At 31.6% G+C, this 22,733-nt stretch overlaps 1 pseudogene; it reads left to right on the top strand.

Annotated features, from left to right (window-relative positions):
• Nucleotides 1-18,816: 18,816 nt before the first annotated feature.
• On the top strand, nt 18,817-21,146 carry LOC112293767 (putative galacturonosyltransferase-like 6 pseudogene; annotated as a pseudogene).
• Nucleotides 21,147-22,733: the final 1,587 nt, after the last annotated feature.

Raw genomic sequence — 22,733 nt, 5'->3', positions numbered from 1 at the left:
GGCGGAAGAATATCTTACCTCACGGAGTTAAACTCAAACCAATGAAAAGAAAGAGGGCATTGGGAATTATCCTAAATATAGAATCTTATGATATTTTGAAGGATCTGGATGCTATTTGGCCTTCTATTTCTATGAAGCAACTTCTAACGGTTGCACTTGAGTGCCGTTCTACATTGAATTCATCGTTAACACGGCATAGGTACCGTAATAAAAAAGTTTGTGAAGTCAGTTTGAATCTTGATTTAGGTGCACTAACCACCAATGTTTCGATTGACGATGTTATGATCTCGGGTGTTTAGGTGGATGGTGGTTCCAGCGTCAATTTAATGAACGTTGATACAATGGATGCTTTAGATTTGGAACACTTAGTACCCATGACATTGGTATTATGGATGGTAGATCATAGCCGAGTTAAATCAATGGATATCTTATGGAGTGTTCAAACTATGATTGCCGATATTGCATATGAAATCGACTATATCGTCTTTCGATTACAACATTCGACTTTATCGTATCCAATTTTATTGAAATGATCTTGGCTTTATTAAGCAAAGGCTAAGAACGATTGGGATCGGGGTACTTTGACAATTGGCAAGGGCGGAGACAAAATGGTGTTAAAAATGTACTGAGTACACTATCACGGAGAATCTCAATTGCCAACATCTGAATTAACATCGTACGATGAGCTTAGCTCCAATGACGATGCAGTAGCAGTGATTATGGAGGCGCTTGTGGAAGCAACCCAACACCTTGGAGTGGTGTACTAATATGGAAGTCTAAGGAAGTACTTGATATACTCGATGGACTCGAAAAACTTAGATTATGTTAGTACTGATTGGATGACCAAGTATGATGTGCACCATGTTAGTGCCCTAGACATAGGATTCAGTACTTTGTACATGTCGAACTTATCAACTGACTTTAAACTAGCACAGGAGTTGAGACAGAACATCGCCATTGCACCTTTATATCAAATTATCAACTTAGCGACCACAGCAGAATCTTGGACAATTAAGGTCTACAAAGGTATTAAGGAACAAGAGTTGACCTACTGGACCAAATTTTTCTTGCATCATAAATCCGCTTTTACTTGAACTTATGATGATTTAAAATTTATTCTCGCTGAAGTCTGTGAACATCGTATCATTTTAGAAGAGAACGCTAAACCAATATGGCAGAGACAACATCGCCTTAATCCTAAATATTCCTTCATGGTGAAAGAGGAATTGGACAAGGTTCTTGCGATTGGTTTTATTTACCCAGTACCAAATAGTGAGTGGGTTTCTCCAATCATGATGGTGCCGAAAAAGAATGGGAATTGTCAGGATTTTCAGAAACTTAATGTGGCCACCAAGAAAGATTACTTCTCATTACCTTTCACGGACAGTATGGATAACATATTGGTATTATCACCAGGTAGTAAAAAAATAGGAGTGGGGCACTAGTTAAAGTCATTCTGTGGTGTTGTTTTGGGTTGGCTGGAGTACCATTTTCTTGTATTTCTTGTATTTTCGAGAGTAGTAGTTCCAATTAAAAATTAACAGTGAGGAGCCGGTCAAAAATATCGTTTGAAGATGTTCCAAAATGGATGAGTCAGCAGCAGCAACAGTTGGAATTGAGAGATGTCCAAATCGTGAGATTGGAAGTTCAAGTCCGTGTACTGGGTGAGTACAATGGGACCTTTCAGCTCAGTTGAGGCAGGAGCCAATGGAAGGATTGGAGGAGGACAAAGATTTGCAGTTGGAACTAGAATCGATGGAACCAATAACAGATACTGTGGCAATTGATTAATTAGATAGGCCAGAGGAATTACAATTTTTGTAGAGTTTTGTTAGATAATTTTTAGATAGGTATCAATTGAGTGTTTGCAAGGACGCTGCATTGTTAGGAGTGGAGCTATGTAGAATAAGTAGTTATTTTCAGAATGTAGATACCTAGTGTATAGTGTAAACAGGTATAGATAACTGTTGAAAAGGTGGTTCAGCAGGTAGAATAGATGAATAGTCAGGAAAAGTAGTTGTCATCTGTAGTATAGGAGTTGGTATCTCGGAGTAGTATAAGGAAGATGGGAGAGGGGAAGAAAATGCCAGACTATGAGAGTGTGAGAGTGTGAGCCAGGGTAAGCTTGGTGCTACCTCGTTTCTTTTGTTTGTTATTTTCTTTGAATAAGAAGATTGAGAATTTCTGAATATTGTGAAGTAAATTATGGAATAGAAATGTGATTGGTATTATTTAAAAAGAAGAAAGATTGAATGCTGAAATTTGATTGTAGTTTAGCAGAGAGAATGAGTCTGTGTTTGTGTGAAACACCGTAATGTGAATGGCAGTTCTGTGTGAAGAATTCCAATGATTGGAATGAAGATAATTGTGTGCTGAAAGCTGTGAGGGCACAGTATTACAGTTAGAGATTATGAGGGTGAATATATTGATGGAAATAGCAGTTATTGATATGACTGAATTACTGTAAGGAAGAGATCGATAAGGTGAAGGAGGAGATTATAGTTTCTTTGTATGTTTAGATATTGAAAATAGAGACGATACATTCAAGAGGTAATTGATTGTGTGACCCTAACGTGAACGCTTAAGCAACTAGTCATTCTCCATGTTCGAATTGCCCTATATGGATTTATTCTAGGAGGTTTCTTCCGAAATAAGTAAAACGAGCAATCACATTTAGTAGCATATATAGTAGCTAAACATTGTCGTAATACGTGAAATCTTGCTTGAGAATGCTTTGGGCACCTCGCTATGGAAGGAAGAATCGAAATTGCAATAACAAAATCCTAATTCTAATAGAATTCTAATAATGCTCTAATTAGACTATAATAATGCTAAGCAAGCTTAATCAAATTCAAAAAAAAACTTCAAAGAAAGTTCAAACAAACAATAGGAATTTTTAAAAAAAAATTAGAAAGAACACAAATATCGTTCAAATACATCTCAATTCAATCTTAATTTAATTCTAGTTAAAATCCTATTGAACTTCATTCAAACTTTAGGCCAAAACTAATTGAATCTTAAATCCTAATAAAATCCTAAATCCTAAATCAAACCCCAACCAAATCCTAAATCAAATCCTAACCAAATCCTAAACCAAATCCTAAATCCTAAATCAAACCCTAATAAAATCCTAAACCCTAAATCAAATCCTAACCAAATCTTAAATCAAACCTTAATTCAAACCCTAAATCCTAAATCAAATCCTAATCAAATCCTAAATCCTAAATCAAATCCTCATCTAAATCCTAAACTCTAAATCAAATCCTAACTAAATCCTAAACCCTAAATTAAACCCTAATCAAATCCTAAATCCTAAATCAAATCCTATCCAAATCCTAAACCCTATAGTAGATTTTAAACCTCAATAACTAATGAATAAACCATCAATCTTAACTCAAATTTTGTACACTTCTAAAAAAATAAGTTAAAAACAAGCAAAAAAAAAATTGATAAGGATCGGAGTTACCAAATTGACGATATTCTCAAAAATGTGTTGAGGTATTGGCCGGCCTCCTTCTCCAATCTTAATGCTAATATTCTAGAGCCAATATCTCTCCTTTGCTCTGTTCGATTGATTTTAAAATTCTCATAAACATAGAAAAATAAGTCTTATATCTTTTCATGTAAGTTTTACTCCAATCCAAGCAAAATATTGCAAGAAAACTTGAAAACTCCCATTGGACCTAAAATTCTACTTTCTGAGACCTTGACCCACTTAAACCTAAATATTCCTCAACTCATGTATTAGATCAAGCTCAAATTCATGACACATATTAAATACAACTATAACCATAAATCCACATAATTTCACCTATAGATCTATTCCAAAACTCTTGATATCACCCAAAACCCTATTTTATTTCATAAAACCCAAGTCATCCAAAACAAACCTTGACTTTGCAAAGCTCTTACAAAGTCATAACAACTCCAAATCACCCAAAATCAATGTTCATAGAAAGCCTATTCTGTCTGCTCTCAAATCTCACTCTCCGATCTCCAAAAGAACCTTGGAATCGTCGTCGAGACTCGGTTTTGTGCCTCAGGGTCTGATTTCGACCCTAGTTCATAACCGGCCCTCTTTGGGTATCAATATCTAGTTTTTCTAAGTAACCTTTTTTCTAGAATTTACTCTTAACTTCCTTCTAAATATGTCTATATCATTCATTTTTCCAATCTACTTTGATTTGCCTTACTTATGGTGCTACAAAGTAAGTAGAAGTCACCTTTCTAAAAGGCAGCATTGGTAACTTTTAATTTTTCTACCCCTTTAACTATTAACTATATTTCTAAGATAATTTGTTCTAATACTTTGAACTAAGATCTCCTAAATTATAATAATCTCCACACTCTTTCACCTATTAATCGTGTTACATCACGAAAACGTGATCTTTATTGTAAAAATAAGAGTTTGATTTGTATTATTCTTTCTTGAATATTTTCTTCAAATGAGGCCATAAATATTTTTAAAAATGAATTCAAATCTTAAAATAATTATGAATTATTTACCATCAAAGATAAAAACCAAGAGAGAATATTTTTAAATAGAAATACACTTGTGAATCTAATTTGAGTTAATCTATTAAGATATTGGAAAAAATGCAACCTTGGATAGAGCTTGACTTTTTGCATAAATCCTTAAAATTTTGATTGCATTCCATCAAACTTCTTAAGCATACTAATACTTATTTCCATTATACTTTTAAAAGGAGAATTTCTTGGATTTGGTTGTAAGTTCAATCTATTTATTTTTTTATAATATAAATACAAGTTTTATTATGGCATTTTTTTTAATGTTAACTACTTCAATTGAGTTATTATAGTTTTTATAGGTTTTGTCTTTATTGAATAATTTTTTAAAATTTTAATTTTTTTTTATGACTTTATTTTTTTCGTCAACCAAATCTTTATTCTTGATATCTTTCAATGAATTTACTATTGCATGTGATAATTTGAATAATAAAAAAAATTAATGAGTTTCTTTATTTTTTTTAATATTATTAATAATAAAATTTTGACATTATTTTTTAATCTATGTTGAAATTGATTGATGACAACTTTATCATTCTAATCCACTTTTCAAGGTTTAGAATTTAGTAATATAGACAATAGTTGATTATAATCCTTATAATAAAGATTGAGGAATTATTTTTACTATTTTTTTTTAAATTTCTCTCTACAACTACGGCCATAAATACTTTCAACAATGAATTTAGATCATATAGGAGTTATAAATCATTTTTCATCAAAGATAAAAATTAAAAGAAAGTATTTTTAGATAAGAGTGAGCTTATAAATTCAAATTGATTAAATCCATTAGAATATTAAAAAAGATGTAAACTTAAATAGAGCTTAACTTGTTGTAAAAATCCTTAAACTTTTGTTCTTATCTTCTTCAACTTTTTTCATGTTGTACCATATAAAACTTATTTTGAAAATATACTAAGCATATGATTGTAGAAGGATTTAGTTTTATATTTAATTTAGATTAATTTTTTAATTAAAAAATAAAATTTTAATTTAATTATAAATAGAATATATAACCCCTATTAGATGTTATGTAGAATAGGAGGTTGATATTACTTTTTTGGTTAATATGTTGTAGCTCCCATTTTTTGTTAGTAATACCATTTAGCCATAGTAGCCTACAAAGTTATTATATGTCCTAATAAGATAAGTATCCACATATTAATTGGACAACGTTGATTAGGCTAATTGTTTGTATATTCATACTAAAAAGTCCATATAGTTAAAAATTGGATTAGTAATATAAGAAAAACTAATTTTTTATTTTGACAAGTAATTTTAATTCTCTATTCTTCATATATTTATACATCTATTCTAAAAATATATTTTTTTATATTTTATCACATTGTATTAGAGCTTTGTAATTTTCAATTGTCCTTTGTTGATTGAATGTATGTATGAAGTTGTTTTGTAGAATGTAGTTTTTTAGTCACTTTTAAAGAAGTTTAATTTTCTTTCTGTGGCTCTTATTAGAAATCAAAAAGAGCAAGAAGGGGGCATTGGAATTTCAAGAAATTCTATCCATAGTGCATAGTCTACATAGAGCTACAATGTAGTTAAGATTACTTTGTTGAAAATGGAATGTTGAAAATGCATAATTGAGATTATCTTGTCAAGAATAGACTAATAAAAATATTAAGTTGGATTAACCAATTGAGAGTTTTAAAATACGGATTGGAACTTCAAATATTGAGCTCAAAGGAATTCAAGAAGTCTATGGAGTTCAATTGATCTAAGAAGTTTAAAAAGTCTAACAAGTCCAAGGATTCTAAAAAGATTTGCAAGTTAAGTTTTTTGATTTAAATTAGACATATATTTGACAAAATTGATAAATCTTAGTCAATTTTGAAAATTTTAACTTAAAATTTTTTAGAAGTGGCATTAGCACCATAATATATGCATTCAATTAGGTTTTGGTATTTTAGGGAAAATTTAGAATATTTATAAATATTCAAATAAAAGGCTATATTAACAAGTGTTGAGCCTCACTTTAATTCTATTCTTATTTCTTCTAATTGTCTTTCCTCAATTCTATTATTTCTTCTATCTTTAGCATATTTTTTGTATCATAGCAATAAAATATTATATCTTAAAAAAATTTATTGGAGATAGTTAGTATCTTTAAAAGAAGAGGATTTGATTTATTTTAATTGATAAGAAATTGTAGAAGATTATATGTGGAAAACACAAGAAATCTATTGAATCACCTATAGATCTAATTAAATTAGATAAATAGAAAAATATAGATGAACAGACATTATTTGTGATTTGTTAACATTTCTTTGGTCTAAAGTTCATGACAACAAGCAAAGCAACAAACATAGAGACCTTATAGAAGAGTATCAAAGAAATTTATGAGGTTAAAAATACTTCAAGTCTATTATTCTTAATTTGCATGTTTTGGATTGCAAAAATAAATAAAATTGATAACATTGTTACATACATAGGTAAATTATGGGAGATGGTAGAGTAACTTTCTTCAATTGGAGAGAAATTTATAAATATACATTTTGTCATGGCATTATTATAGTGTCTTCTAAAGTCATTTGTATCTTGATGATATTGTTGAAAACATGACCTTCTACTGAGTTGATATTAATTATGGTCACAACTAAGTTATTGCAATAAAAGTTTTATAATAAGAATGTGAGATCAACCTCTAAGGCAGCATTGGCTATGGAAAAAAATCCAAGTCATATTCTCATATTCATATTCATGCACTGACTTCACATGATTATAAGAAAGATGCCAAATAAAGATATTATAGTAAGAAAGGTTACTATAAAAGAGATTTTTAGACTAAGAAAAAAGACATGAAGTCAAGAAAGTTAAAAAAAGACTTTGCAAAAAGAGCAAGCTAATATAATAGATAAGAAAGATCAAAAAGAAGATGAATTTATCTTTGTAGTTGCCTTATTTCTTAGTGTAAATAACAAAAAATGATACATCAATTCTAGTGCTTCTCAACATATGGTGGTAAATCAAAGTTAATTTTCAACTTACAAAAACCAATGACAAGGCCTTAAAGTATATTTGAGCAATGATATTGGACTTGCCATCAAAGAAAAGGATAAGATTTCTTTCTAATTTCCAAAAAATATTTGAAAGGATGTACATAACATCCTACATGTTAAAAGATTGGCTAAATTTATTTTTTTATTTGCAAAATGATATATCAAGATTATTAAGTCAATTTCAAGGCTAATACATGTCTTATGGAATAAGACAATACAACCATCAAAGATGATAGGCATGATAGGTTGTACAAGCTACTAGGATCTTTAGATGACGATAGAATGACTTTCTTTGTTATAAAAAATAAAAATAAAAAGACTTTGAATAAGGCTAATCTTTGCTATCAATGATATGATTATTTTGACATTTTGGACTTGAAGAAACTACAAGCTGGTAATATGGTCATTCATTTAAACAAAGGCAAGAATATAGAGTTAGAATTATGTAAGAGGTGTATTTATAAAAAACAACATTATAATATTTTTTCATTAAAAAGTGATATTTGTGCAATAAAATTCTTAAAGTTGATAGGTTTTGATATAAATTGTCTTATGAAGATAACATCTTATATAGGAGCAAAATAATTTGTCACTTTTATTAATCATTTCTCAAGAAAGTCTTTTGTATATTTTATGAAACAAAAGTCTATGGTCTTGAATAACATTAGGATTTTTAAGGCTCTATTGAATGACAAACACTCTTGGAGATTCAAAAATTGAATAGTGATAATGGTAGGAAGTATACATTTAAGGCCTTCAAACAATTTTGTAAGCAACATGGCATTGAAAGATAATTTTTGATGCATTATACACCTCAAAAAAATAAAGTTGCACAATATAAGAATTAAACATTATTTGAGGGTGTAAAGTTCATGTTACAAAATAAATAACTTTTGAATGCATTGTAGATAAAAGCCATCAAGATTTCAATATATGTCTTGAATCAAGCTCTTATTATAATTATGGAAGAAAAAACATTCAAAGAAATTTGATTACATATAAAACATTCAATAAAACATGTTTATGTCTTTAGATGTAATGTCTATGCGCACTTTCAAAATAAAAAATGTATAAAACTTCATCCTAAGAGAAAGAAATACATATTTCTAAGCTATGTTATGGATCCCAAATGCTATTATTTTTATGATGTTGAAAATGGTTCCTTAATTAAAAGCCGTGATACTAAGTTTGTAGAATGTAAAGACTCTAAATAAATAGAAGAGACTTTGGATGTTTCTATTGATAAATCTTTAAAAATAAGGATTAAAATTGAGTCCATAGAGACTTCATCAGATTTGAAAAGTAATAGTGAGGATACAATGGAAGATTTTGACACTAACAAATGTCAATAACAACCAATTGTTAAATCTTTTATCTTTAATTTAAGATAGTTAAATACAAGCTCTAATACTTACACAACAACATGTGACTTTAATCCGACCTTCAATTCTACCTCTATCTTTACCTTCAATAATGATGATGCATATAAGAACTCAACTTTTGATACAACAACAAGTAACTTATAAATCAGAATTGGCTTGGATTCCTTCTAAGGCATTCATATCTTTCTTTCTTTTAATCTAGATTCAAAATTCTCTAGTTCCTTTGTCTTTTGACAAAAGCCATTCTAGTTTTTTTTAATATACATACTTTTTTATTTCTATCTTATCTTTTGATATGAATTTCATAGGTTTATGCATCTTCTTTTAGTTCATATCATTTATAAATTGACAAGAGTGCACTTACAATATAAGAGCCTTGTCTTTTTTTTTATTAAAAATAGATTATTTCTTTCTCTTGATAAGACATAAGCATATTAGAAGTTTCAAATTACTTACTTCTAAACTATAATTATTGTTAGTATTTTCTTTATTCTTAAGTCTTTTCTTCTATTTATTTTAAGTAATATTAGATTTTTTTTTCTAAATATTATCATGGCAGAGTTTTTTAAAATAAAGAGTGAAATCACTCAAATATAAGAGCAATTGAACAAATTTATGCTTGTAATGCATCAACTCAATTTATCACTACCACGAATAATAAAAATGACAAGAAATGAAGAAAAAAGATGAATCACAATAAATGTGCATAGATTATAAAAGACTTAAGAAGATTACTATCAAAATAGATATCCTTTATCCTTAATATCTGAATTTCTTGATTAATTAAATCAAGTTATGATCTACACAAAAATAGATCTACAAAGAGTATACAACTTGGTCCTCATTAAAAAAAAGGAGATGAATAGAAGACTACATTTCAAACAAGATATGAACACTTTGAATATAATATCATGCCTTTTGGACTCACAAATGTATTAGCTACTTTTTAACATCTTATAAATGATTTTTATTATAAATTTCTAGATGATTTTGTTGTCTATTACTTAGATAATATTTTAATATATTTTAAGAATACAAAAAAATATAAAATTTATTTTTGTTATGTATTACAAAAACTTAAAGATGTGGAATTATAAGCTAAGTTGAGAAAGTATGTATTCCACATTATCCAAGTTGACTTCTTAGAATATATCATTTCCAATAAAGGACTTATAATGGATTCAAAGAAGGTTCAAATTATTATAGATTGGAAGATTTTTAAAATAATAAGAGATATGCAATATTTTTTGGACTTTTTCAATTACTATTGAATCTTTATAAAGAATTTTTCTCAAGTTGTGGCTCTTCTTATATGTCTTATATGCAAAGACAAACTTGATTCGAGCAAAGAAGCTAAAGCATCTTTTGAAGCCTTGAAGTTAGCATTTATTACTGCACCAATTTTGTATTGCATTGATTTTTCTAAGGTATTTTTTATGAAAATAAATACATCAAAATTTACTATAGATAATTTTTTGTTACAAATACAAGAAGATGACAAGGTCCACTTAATAGCTTTTTAATCCAAAATATTTTCAACACTTAAGATTAATTATGACCTCTATAATAAAAAATATCTTACAATTATAGATTCTTTTTAAGACTGACATCATTATCCTGAAGGCACTTCCAGTCTAGTTATTATATATAAAAATTATAAGAATCTTAAGTAATTTATATCACCACATATTCTAAATCATTGCCAAGCTTATTTGAGTATGTCTATATCAAAATTTGAGTTCAATATCACTTATCGACCAAAAAATAAGAAATTTTGTCTTACATTTTTTTTTAGACATTCTTATCTTGTATCAAAAGAAAAATATGCAGCTTTTGATTAATAAAGGATAATTTTATTGAAACCAAAATAATTTCATCTTTGAGCAATGGAATCAAAATTGAATGTTGATTCAACTTTTTTCAAGCAAATTCAATGAAGTATGTCTTTTGATCTTTTTTTTTATGATATCAAGAATATTTCTTTTAAGTCTCATCATACTTCCAAGTTTAAGTTCAAGAGCAACCTACTATATTTTGAAAGATGCTATATATTCCAAAAAGAAAATTACCTTTATGTATTCTTCAAGGACATCACGTCTTTTCAGCAGTAAGACATTTTGGATACAACAAGACTTTGAAGCTAATATCTAAAGATTTTTAGTAGCTACAAATGTGAAAGGCTGTAAAAGACTTTGTTTAATTATGTGACATTTGTTCAAAGTCAAAAACTCCTCATCATCGATCTTATGGATTTTTTCAGTCATTACATCCTCTAAAACAACCATGGTCTATCATTTCTATGGATTATATTACAGATCTTGTAATCTTTGGTTTATATGATTCTACATTTATGATAGTAGATCATTTTACCAAAATAGCACATATTATATATTGTACAAAATCTATTACAAGTGAAGAAACTATCAAGTTTTTTTTTGAAAATATCTATTGATATTATGAATTATCAAGAGATATTATATTGAATAAGAAAATTCAATTTGAATCATGATTTTGAAGAATATTTTTAAGATTCTAAAAATAGACATAAAGCTTTTTTCAATCTTTCATCCTCAAACTGATCAACAAGCACAATGTGTAAATCAAGTTTTGGAGCAATACTTAAAGTGTACCATCAATTATCAACAAGATGATTGAACAACCCTCTTATCATTAGTAGAATTTGCTTACAATAATATAATGCATTCTCCTATGTAAGAAATATCTTTCTTTATCAATTATGGTTATCATCCATGACTTAATACTTTTGATTTTTTAAAACTTGATAATCTTGTAACAAAAGATTTAACAAATTATTTATTAAAGCTACATGCAACAATGAAGGCACAATTAAAAGAAGTTCAAGAACAACAAAAAATCAATGCGGATGCCTATCAAAAGGAACAACGACAATTCAATGTATGTGATAAGGTATAATTACTTTGTTGTAATATCAAGACTACTCTTCATTATGACAAGTTGGACTATTGTAAGCTTGGACCTTTTCCTATTTTTAGATAAATCAATTAAGTTTCTTATTGATTATATCTATTGGAATCAATAAAGATCCATCTTGTATTCTATGTATCTCTTGTTGAACCATACAAGGTTGTGAACATATCAAGAAGAAGATAAGTCCCACTTCCTCTTATAAATATGGACAAAAAACAAGAGTTTGAAGAAGAAGAAGTTCTAGACTTAAAGTGGCATCAAAATAAGTTGGAATATCTTATCCATTGGCATGGATATGTTATTAATGAACACATATGATATCTAGCAAAAAAATCTTACAAATACAATGCAGAATGTCAAAGCTTTTTATCAACAATATCCATCAAAATCAAGATGAAGGATAGCAAACCTTTACTATAAAAGAAACACAATATAAAAAAGATTGTATTCTACCTTCTATCCTTGTTTGTAATTTTTATATAATTATGATGTTAAGAAGATAGAAAATCAATATCTAGTGGATTCAATTCAAAGGCGATCATTTCCTAACTTATCAAACAAGACATTGGAATTATTACAGCTTTTAAGATGACATAATAGGAATCAAGACCTTCAAGAACAACATATTCTTCTTTGAATAGCTGGCAAGCTATAATATATTTGGTATCACAACCTGAAAAAAAACTCTCAATGTTTGGTGATTTTATTGGAGGTAGATATGACTCCTAATGGTGTTACAAATATTTTATTTGAAAGAAGTTACAAAGGTTTCAACAATAATCGAATCAAAAGGTGATCTTCTTCCCTTTGAATATGTCATTATCAATGGCTAAAAGAACCTATCAACTATCTTCAAAGAAAATAAAGATAAGAATATGTGACAACTAGTATTTGCGACATCTTAGACTTCTTCAACATATGATCACTATTCCTTGTGAAATTCGTCCTTAAAAATGGGAGTAATGTCATAGATATATATCTATTAAGATTATTATCTAGATAATATGAATAAGTAGAAATAAATAAAAGTAGATTAATTTCATAATATCTTCTAGAGGAACTTCCTAGGATCTTTTTAGATGTTTTTTTGACTTTAAATGTATTTGTAGTTGATTGGTAGGTTAGAAACTTGATTAACAAGCTAACCACTTACTGCATGTGTTGATAGCTTGTAGAACAAGCTAACTATGTGGCGTCTATATAAAAAACTTGCCTTACAAATTTGTAAGATACATATCATACAAAGTCAATACTTTTTTGGAGGTCTTAAAGAACATTGCCACATAGATCTTAGGTAGATAGTATATATAAAGGCAAGAGTGAAGCCTTCTTTATTCTTGTCAATTCTTTTCGTACTTCTAGTCTAGATTTAAGAATCTCCAATTTCTTTGTCTTTTGACAATAGTAATTCTAGTTTCCTTTTAATATAAATACTTCCTTATTTTTATTTTATTACTTTTTTTTTTACATGGATTTCACAAGTTTTTATATCTTCTTTTAGTTCATATCCTTGATACGGCTACTCATACTATAAAAGATGCAATTTGGCTTCAAAATATTTTTAAAGACATTAGGTTTTTACAAGATGGTCTTTTGACTATTTTCAATGATAACCAAAGTTGCATTTCTCTTTCAAAGAATCCTACATTCTAAGCTCGTACTAAACATGTTGAAATTCAACATTACTTTGTTTATGAGAAGATTTAGAGTGATGACATCAATTTAGTTTTTTACATGTTTTAAGACATGGTTATAGATATTATGACGAAAAGTCTAATGGGTGAGGAATATTATAAATTCAAAGAGATGATGGACATCATCAAATTGAATTAGTCTAATGTATCATTAAGTAGGAATATTAATAAAATATATAATTTCTATTAGAGATGATGTAAAATGAGTTGTTGATACTACTTTGCTAGTTGACAAGTTGTAGCTATCATTTATTGGTGGTAATTCCATTTAGCCACTGTAGCCTACCAAACCATCATGGAACCTAATAAGATAAGTATCCACATGTTAATTGGATATTGTTGACTAGGCTAGTTATTTATAAGTTTATACTAGAAAGTCCATGTAGTTAAACATTAGACTAATAGTATAAGAATTCAAATCAAAACTTCATATTGGCAAGCGGTTTAAGTTCATTTATCTTCACATATTTGTACATCTATTCTAGCAATATACTTCCTCATATTTTATCATATTAATAATAAGACTTCAAATTCTTAGTTTTGATTTTTTTAATTAATATTTTATTAAAAAAATTATAATAAATAATTATATATTAAGGTATCAATTTTGATTATATAAATTAAAGATTAAATTCTATAATATTAAAATTTTAAATATAATATTTAGATAATAATTATAAATTAATTTAAAAATAAACTTTTATCATTTAAAATTTTAATTTTTTTGATTTAAGTAGAAAAATTATAAGAACAATCATTGTAACTGCTAAGAGTAATAAGTTTTGAAACATATAGAACCTTAATTTTAGTTGCTCATATAAATAAAATAACACTATATTACTAGAAAATAGTATGTTATGCAAGACTATTGAAATCAAAATATTTGATAAATTTCAAAAATATTGATTGATGTTTGATATTTTTTTAATATAAGAAGAGCTGCAATTTTTTAGAAATACTAGACTCAATTAACTGTACATAAGTAACAAAAGTTATAATTCTAAAAGTATCTAAAGGAAATTTTTTGGTGGTGATTAAATAAAAAATTAAAAACCTATATAACTTTTATAAGCATTGTGTATTGTGTGTATATATATATATATATATATATATAACTTCCAACTTCTAAAACTTTAACATATGTTTTATTCATCTTGATTTTAATTTTATTGAAAAAATGCAGAGAGTTTTTATATTTATTTAAATATATTGAATTTCATCAAAAAATTGTAAAATTGTTTTAAATAAATTAAATAATAAAAAAATAAAGGAATCAGTAGGAAAAATGTCATCTTCATGATAACATGAATGTTTTGAAATATTAGCAATCAGGTATCAATTTTTAGTTGCTATGATCATATCAATATTATCTTAGAAAAGTTTGATCTGTAAAAATAGATATTATATTTTTATCCTTTGTAATCATTAAGACAAAGGTTAAAAATACTTGTTTATTTAAATACATGTTTCCTTGTCTCCTTTTAGTTAAATTTTTCTTTTTTTCTTTTTTCTCTTTTTTACAAAATCAATTTTTTAAATGTTATGTGTGAATTTCATATCAAAATTTATCTGGACCAAATATTGATTTATATTGTTACTTTAACATTGGTTCCTTTTACTTTTTGACTTCCTTTTCCTCTTTAGTATCTAGGGTGATTCTATTACCCATAGTTTTTCTTTTCTTTTCTTTTTCAACACCTTTTGTTTATTCAAATTTATTTGTGATTTTAATATAGTATTATCTTTTTTTTTCATTTAAAGAAAATTTTGAAATATTTTTTACAAAATTTCTTAGATTATTTTAAGAAAAATTAAATTACATAAACCATTTGTAAATTACATATCTATATAATTATCTTTGAAATGAAATTTTGATGTTTATTTTTAGAAAAATGTATTGAACTTTAGATTGATATATATATATATATATATATATATACATGTGTGTGTGTGTCATTGTGTGTGTGTGTATATATATATATATATATATATAGATATGAAGAGAGAGATCACAATGCCAATTTGTATAATTGTGACCATTCTAGAAATTTCAATGTTCAGTTGTTCCAATGTATGTAAAACATTATATATATATATATATATATATGTGTGTGTGTGTGTGTGTGTATATTTTATCATCTTCTTGTTTTTATGCTTCTTTTAGTTCTATTTCAAAAACCATCCAATTGGAATCAAAATTTTGATTATAGAAATGTATTGTGTAATTCATTACTTTTTTTGTGTTTTTGGGCAGCCCACCCAAATTGTGCATGTGCACGGCATTGTCATAGTAATTGCATGTAAACAAAGAAATAAGAAAATAAAACAGGCTTACGCCATTGCTTTATAGAACCGCTTTTTCACTGTTTTCAGTTTCAACCAAACTGTTGCATTAAAAACTCCATGCATTGGGGACCACTCAAATCAACCAGTCCATAATTCCTCCTTCTCATTCAGTTCACTGCCTTTAATGAACTTTATTCTAAACGAAAGGTCAAAAATATAAAATAAGAATGATTAAAGAAATAAGGGTTCAGAGTGATTTAATTAATATCTTTACACATATTATTACTTATTCAAGGTATACGAACCTAGACCAAATCAATTCTAGAATTATTAAAATATAAATAAACTCTAAAAACTTGCAAGGATACTTGAACTATTATTGGAGAGTGGTAAGGTTTATGATCTATATAATACAACAACAAAATGTGGAATGTATATTGGAACAACCCTGTTTCCCTCTCTTTGGTGTGCATCTCGGCTTGTTTTCTTAAAAAAGCTCTTGAAAGAATGAAGAATTAACAAATATGAAAATGAAAGATGAGAGGCAAAGGGGTGAAGATTTTAAAATAAAATAAAATAAAAACGCTTTGGCAGGGTGACATCTCTTGCTTTCATGCACGGCACAAATTTGAGATGTACTCTTCCAATTTTTATTGAACAAGTTGCTTCTATCTGTAAAGAAGAACATGTTTATTTTAAAGTGTCTAACCAAAATTTCCTTTCCGTTAACAAATCCAAAAACATGCATTTTCTAATCTTTTAAACAATGATTAAAAAAATCCTCAAAATGTCTGATATACCTCATCAGTGAAAAATAAATTGGAATTAATCGTTCTTTATCAATTAATTAGTTTATATATTTGGACGTAAAATGGGATCTGAGATGAATCAAGTCTGTGCATTTATTTTAGATGTGGCTATTGTCAAAGAAATAGAGAAGGAAAAAAAATAAAAAAATAAAATAGGGTCAAGTGGTTTAGAATGAAAAAAATTGAAAAACAAATATCAGAAACTAGGCAGAATTTGGTTTGGTTGAAGACTTGTCTAGCAAAAATTAAAATATTTCTTATATTGTCCAATTACTTATACTATAACACTAGAATCTATAGAATCTTCAAAAAAAGAACATATACTGGATTATAGGATATCTTAGAAGTCTAAACAATCTTTTATAAAATCTCTAGTGGACTATAAAAATTCTTAATGATCATGAAAGACTGTGAAATGTCCTATAAAACTATAACAATTTATTTAAAGATGGTTGATGTAATTAAAAAAATACTAGTTTTATTATTATTTGTGAGATCATATTATGATTGTGATCTCTTTAACAATATTAGCAAACTGATCTAAATACTTTATGAGTATTTTACATTAATAATATAATTACTAAAATTTAAACCTTACCAGTAGATTTTTTTTTTTAAATGAAATAAGTTATAACAACATACAATTTGATAAACTCGGGGATTCTTCTTCCCAATGAGAATATGCATATCCACAGGAAGTGCACAATTAAAATGAATAAATAAAAACCAGTTTGACGAACGCATCAGATGCTCAAATTCAACATTTCTGAAATCCATGATCCCAATGACAATATTCATTTAGCCACGTCAGACCATCTGCATCCAATCCATTTCATAAGCAGCCAACTGTGCAGAATTCCTGCAGAGTAACCGATCCCAGCACCCATAAAAGATAAAAATAAAATAAAGAAATAAAAATGGAGGGAAATAGAGAGAATTTTCCAGTTGTACTGCAAAACAGTTCAGGAATTGTCTGGACTCACCACCCAAATTAAACCAACACCAGAAACCTGAATCCACTCCTATATACACACACACACACACACACAGAGATATATATATATATATATATATATATACATATTGAGGCCAGGTAGACCAAATAGGATTTTGAAGAATTCCATGTTTTCCACACAACAGTAGTAATCCCCCCTCCCCTCCTCACTTTTAAGAACTGGTGAACTATTTTACTTTTCTTAATACCATAGGGGTGGGGGTATATTGTTGTCAATTGGAATTAACAACAGAAATCTCATTTCATTGTCGATTGGTTGTGAAACACATTAAATGCACCAATAGCCACACTAGATTCAAGAAGCCAAACAAAACCTGCATCCAAATACCACCACTTTGGGTTTGAAATAAATGTGGAGGACAAAATGATTTCCTGAATGAAGCCGTACAAGGATTCGAACAATGTAAAAACTAGCACAAAGCACATTTGACCTTTCGGCTTTTTAATGGAATCATTGTCGAATGTGAACTAACCAGAGATAATGACAAAATAAAACCCCACCAGAGTTACCAGCGAGTAACCCAAAAGAATAGGTCTTCTAAATATATAAAGTAAGCCAATTCCAAATTTACGCGACCAGAATTTACAGTGAAGGGGGGGGGGTAAGAAAACAAGGGAGGGGGAAGTGAGGGAATGAATGAATGAATATGCGGAACTTTATGGCACCTGGCCCCACACCGCGTTGCTGCTTCGTGAGGGTTCTGTTCTGCTCTGCTCTGACTAATTGACTGACTGGCCGACTCATCTCTCCCTTCCCCTCACCTACAACACCGCGTTACCCACACTGCGCGTGTGGAAGGAAGGAAGCAGCAGCACCCACATCCCCCCCCCCTGCCCTGCCAGCTCAGCCCAGCCCAGCCATCGCCCTCCCCCCTTGCTCCCCTTTCTCCTTTGTCCTTTTTCCCCCTTTCGTGCTGCTCTGCTCTCGGGAGGTCCCTCTCTCGTCCCACTGGCTGCCTCTCAGCAGCAAGGCTAGCTGCATTCCTCCACACCTCCCTCCTCCGCTCTTCCTTCTGCTTCCTCCTCCTTTTTCTCCCCCACGAGCATTGACCTAGTCACTGTCATCCCCCCCCCCCCTCCTCCCTCCCTCCCTCCCTCTCTCCTCCGCTCTTCTCGTCTCCTTCTCTCCTCTCCGTCCCATACCTGCTGCTGCCCATTCCCGACTGTCTCCGCGTCCCAGTCTGTACTGGCTCCCACTCTATCGAGTTGAGTTGCGCTTGTGCCAGTCATTTCTTTTCTTTTTTAAGGGTAGCTAGCATCAAGACGACGGAGCCCACACCATTTCGTAGCAGGTTCTTCGAAGGTGGCGACCTGTGCTGCTGCTGCGGCTGCTTATGAATCCAAGTGAGGAGGGTCTCGTGAGGATCAGAGGGGTGAGGTGGTGGTGGGACGCGCTAGTGCGTGATTTCGACTGTTTCTTTGTACAGAGGTTGGATTGTCCGAGTTCGTTTGTTCACGGGGTCAGGTGGAGGTGTGCGGTTTCGTTCTTAGCTTGGCTGTCTTTAAATGTGCGTGGTGCTGCACGAATCTTCGAGATTCAACATTGACTCGAGTTGCTTAGTTTAGGCGCTATTGACGGGCGTCCAAGATGTTGCTGCTCTGATTGAAGTAGCTGCCGCGCCTTGATTGTGTATTTTGACGTCAAGGTCTCGCTGCTAGGTTTGCGAGAATCCGGTGGAGGATTTATTGGTCCATGTGAAAGCAGTCGGTACGTCTGAGAGTACTGCTTACTTCTAGTTGCTTCCGCTTCGTTCCACAAGCTTACTGCGTATTGCCAAGAACTTGTCTGCATCTAGCCCCAACTGGATCCAGTTGATAGGATAGCAGCCATGGTTTGCAGATCAGTCTGTACACTGATAACATTCTCGGTAGTACTCCTCATACTATCCTCGCTAGCGTCTGCAATAAGGTCTTCACCATTCGACTCTACTGCAAGGGATGGGTTTTACTCGGAGCCTGCCTTACCGCCTCTAGGATCAGGGTCACAGGTATCATCAGGACCAGCATGGCCTGAATTCCGAGAAGCACCGGCGTTTCGAAATGGGAAGCAGTGCGCTTTCGTGAACCGAACACAGAACGAACTAGACCACATATGCGACCGGAACTCGGTGCACATTTCTATGACACTCGATGTGAAATATCTGCGAGGGTCCATGGCGGCCGTTTTCTCGATCTTGAAGCATACTGCGTGTCCGGAGAATGTCATCTTTCACTTCTTCGCCGCGGACCGAGATGAACAGCTGCGATCCCTTGTCTTTTCTACGTTCCCCTTTTTGAGATTCAAAGTGTATCACTTCAACGACGCACTGGTGAATTCTAGAATTTCTCCTTCTGTTCGGCCAGCGCTGGAACATCCTTTGAACTACGCTCGTAGCTACCTGGCAGATATTTTGGAGCCGTGCATTCAGAGAGTCATCTACTTGGACTCGGATCTCATTGTTGTGGACGATATTGTGAAACTGTGGGGGACAAAGTTAGGGCCTCATGCCATCGGCGCCCCAGAGTATTGCCACACTAACGTGACGAAATACTTCACGGATGCGTTCTGGAACAACAGAATCTTGTCCAGCACTTTTGATGGCAAGAAGCCTTGTTATTTTAATACCGGAGTTATGGTGATGGATATGGTGAAGTGGAGAACCGAGAACTATCGCGCAGTAATCGAGCAGTGGATGGCAGTGCAAAGTAGTACGAGGATTTACGACCTAGGTTCGCTCCCTCCGTTCTTGCTTGTTTTTGGAGGATCGGTGGAGCCAATTGACCACAGATGGAATCAGCATGGCCTGGGCGGAGACAATCTGGAGGGTAAGTGCAGGCCACTTCATCCGGGTCCTGTGAGTTTGTTGCATTGGAGTGGCAAGGGCAAGCCATGGATCCGAATTGATCAAAAGAGAAAGTGTTCTGTGGATAGCTTATGGGCGCCTTATGACCTTCTTCTCCCCTCCACATTATCTTATCAATAAGGGTGGAGTTCAACGGGTGCCAAGAAGCGAAGGTTAAGAACTGACAATAGTTGCGTATAGTTTCATAGATTGTAGATGTACAATATTAAAGAATTAGATGAGGGCAAAGGAGTCCGACTCATTTGATGGGCTTCTACTATTCTTTCTGAGAAGTATTTAATAAGTTTGTGAACACGTATCCGCAGTAATTTTAGGGCATCATTCACGTCAGTGAGATTGCGACCCTCGAGAAAAGAATCCGGTAGGGAAAGTGAGATGATTCGGAATCCCATGAAAGGATTTTGTGTCTAGTGCCTAGGTTTTGTACATCGTAGCGAACGGTGATTTGTGCACAGGGTCTGCGAAGTGCATTCCTGTGTACGGTTGTCATTAGTCGTGTTTGCAGAGTGCCTGCAGCACGAAACTTTGGGTTTTTAAATTTTTCTAAAAAAATAATTTGTAGTCAGCTGAAGAGCTGCGTATCACTTTTGTCAGATTGTATAAATTTATGATGCTACCACTTACAAGAAACTGGTTACCCATTGTCACTGTGCTGTTTTTCTTGGCTTCCATCCTCATTTCTATGTGCCTCTGTTGCGTTCTTTAGACACGCTCGTGACACTTGGATGTCGCTGCTCCCGACTCCTTCGGGGAGTTGCTGCACAATGCATTCGAGATTCACCTTTCAACAATTTAATGAGATCTTGGTTCTCTCTAGCACCTTTTTACCCTGTCATTTGACTGCGATGCTGTCGCTTTAGCTCCGATCGTCTCTTATTGAACATTTTGATGTAGAGTACTTTCTGTTACAGTGCTACAGACTTCGAAAGGAATATTTAGCTGAGCTTTTATTCCGACTGAAGACGGAAAGAGATTTTTAGGGATCGTCCAATGCTGCCGTGTGTTATAACCTTTGCTACCGAATCATCCATCTTCGAAACAATGCTTAGAGTAGACGTGCTACAGTTGGTCAATCAATGGACTTAACGCAAGTGAATGAGCTTGCCCGGGTCTCCACTGACCCATGTCATGATCCTTTTTTTTCTTTCCAGTGCGCCAATTCTCTAAGGTTTGTTCAGCAGGTATGTGTTATGCATCAACAGCTGCATGCAAATTCTACCTGTACATTTGTAAAGCACATTTTGAGAGGCACATGAACAGGCATGCAAGACCTGCTGCAATGTCTTCTTCGTGTGACCACCTTAATCAATTTTATTTTTACGCTACCTTGATCTGGAATGTTACAGGAATCCTTTTCCAAACTGGTAGAAAACAAATTCCCAGATTGTTTTCACATGAACTATAATAATTTGCTGCAAACTCGCTGCATAGCGGCTGGAAGTAGAACACAAAAACGTTTCTATTGTCAGGGATGAAGTCGAACTATCACAACACTCTCTCGACCCTGTGTGTGTGTGTGTGTGGGGGGGGGGGTTGCGGGGTTGTTGTTGTAAGCATAATTCTTTCCTAAGAGGTTGTTATCCATACAATCAAAAGTCACTAGCTAGCCATTTTCCTGAAAGCATTGTCCACTTGGATCATAGTGTTTGGAGCATTTCCTCATCCCAGAGATACATGAAAAGGGTGGGCATAGGAAAAAAGATTTGTAAATGAGAATTTTTTTCCCTGCTTATCAAATCTTGGTTGTAGTAGAGAACTTATCATTTTTCAAGGAGGCCAATCATGAAATTTTCAAATGTAGCAAGGAGCATGGGTAGGTGGTAAAGGTTAGCACAATAGAAGTGTTTAATCAGACCCACTCCACTGAAATCCATGTCCAGAGTGGGTTTGAGCAACTCTTTGATTTTACAATCCAGTGAATCTGATCAATAGTAGATTTGCAAATTGAATGAGGGCTAGGCAACAATGACAATTCTGTGAAGGGATTTACCATGTGTCATGTAACTATAGATTCTTCATCTGGTATCTAGCTCATGTCAAACTATGTACACTTCATAAAAGTATTGATGCAACATATTACAGTAGCTTTACCTGCACAAACACCATTTCAAACAAAAGTATGAGTACTATCCCTCATCTGAAATATCCTCAAAGTTGTAACTGCATGATGTCTAGTATGTGTGAATCCCTTATCAAGTGTCATTCCTTCTCCACATT

This window comes from Physcomitrium patens, chromosome 16 (assembly GCF_059467195.1).
Source record: "Physcomitrium patens ecotype Gransden chromosome 16, ASM5946719v1, whole genome shotgun sequence".
In the NCBI taxonomy this organism is placed as follows: Eukaryota; Viridiplantae; Streptophyta; class Bryopsida; order Funariales; family Funariaceae; genus Physcomitrium; species Physcomitrium patens.
Note: the sequence above shows the minus strand (reverse complement) of the source record. Positions and strands in the feature narration are given on the sequence as shown.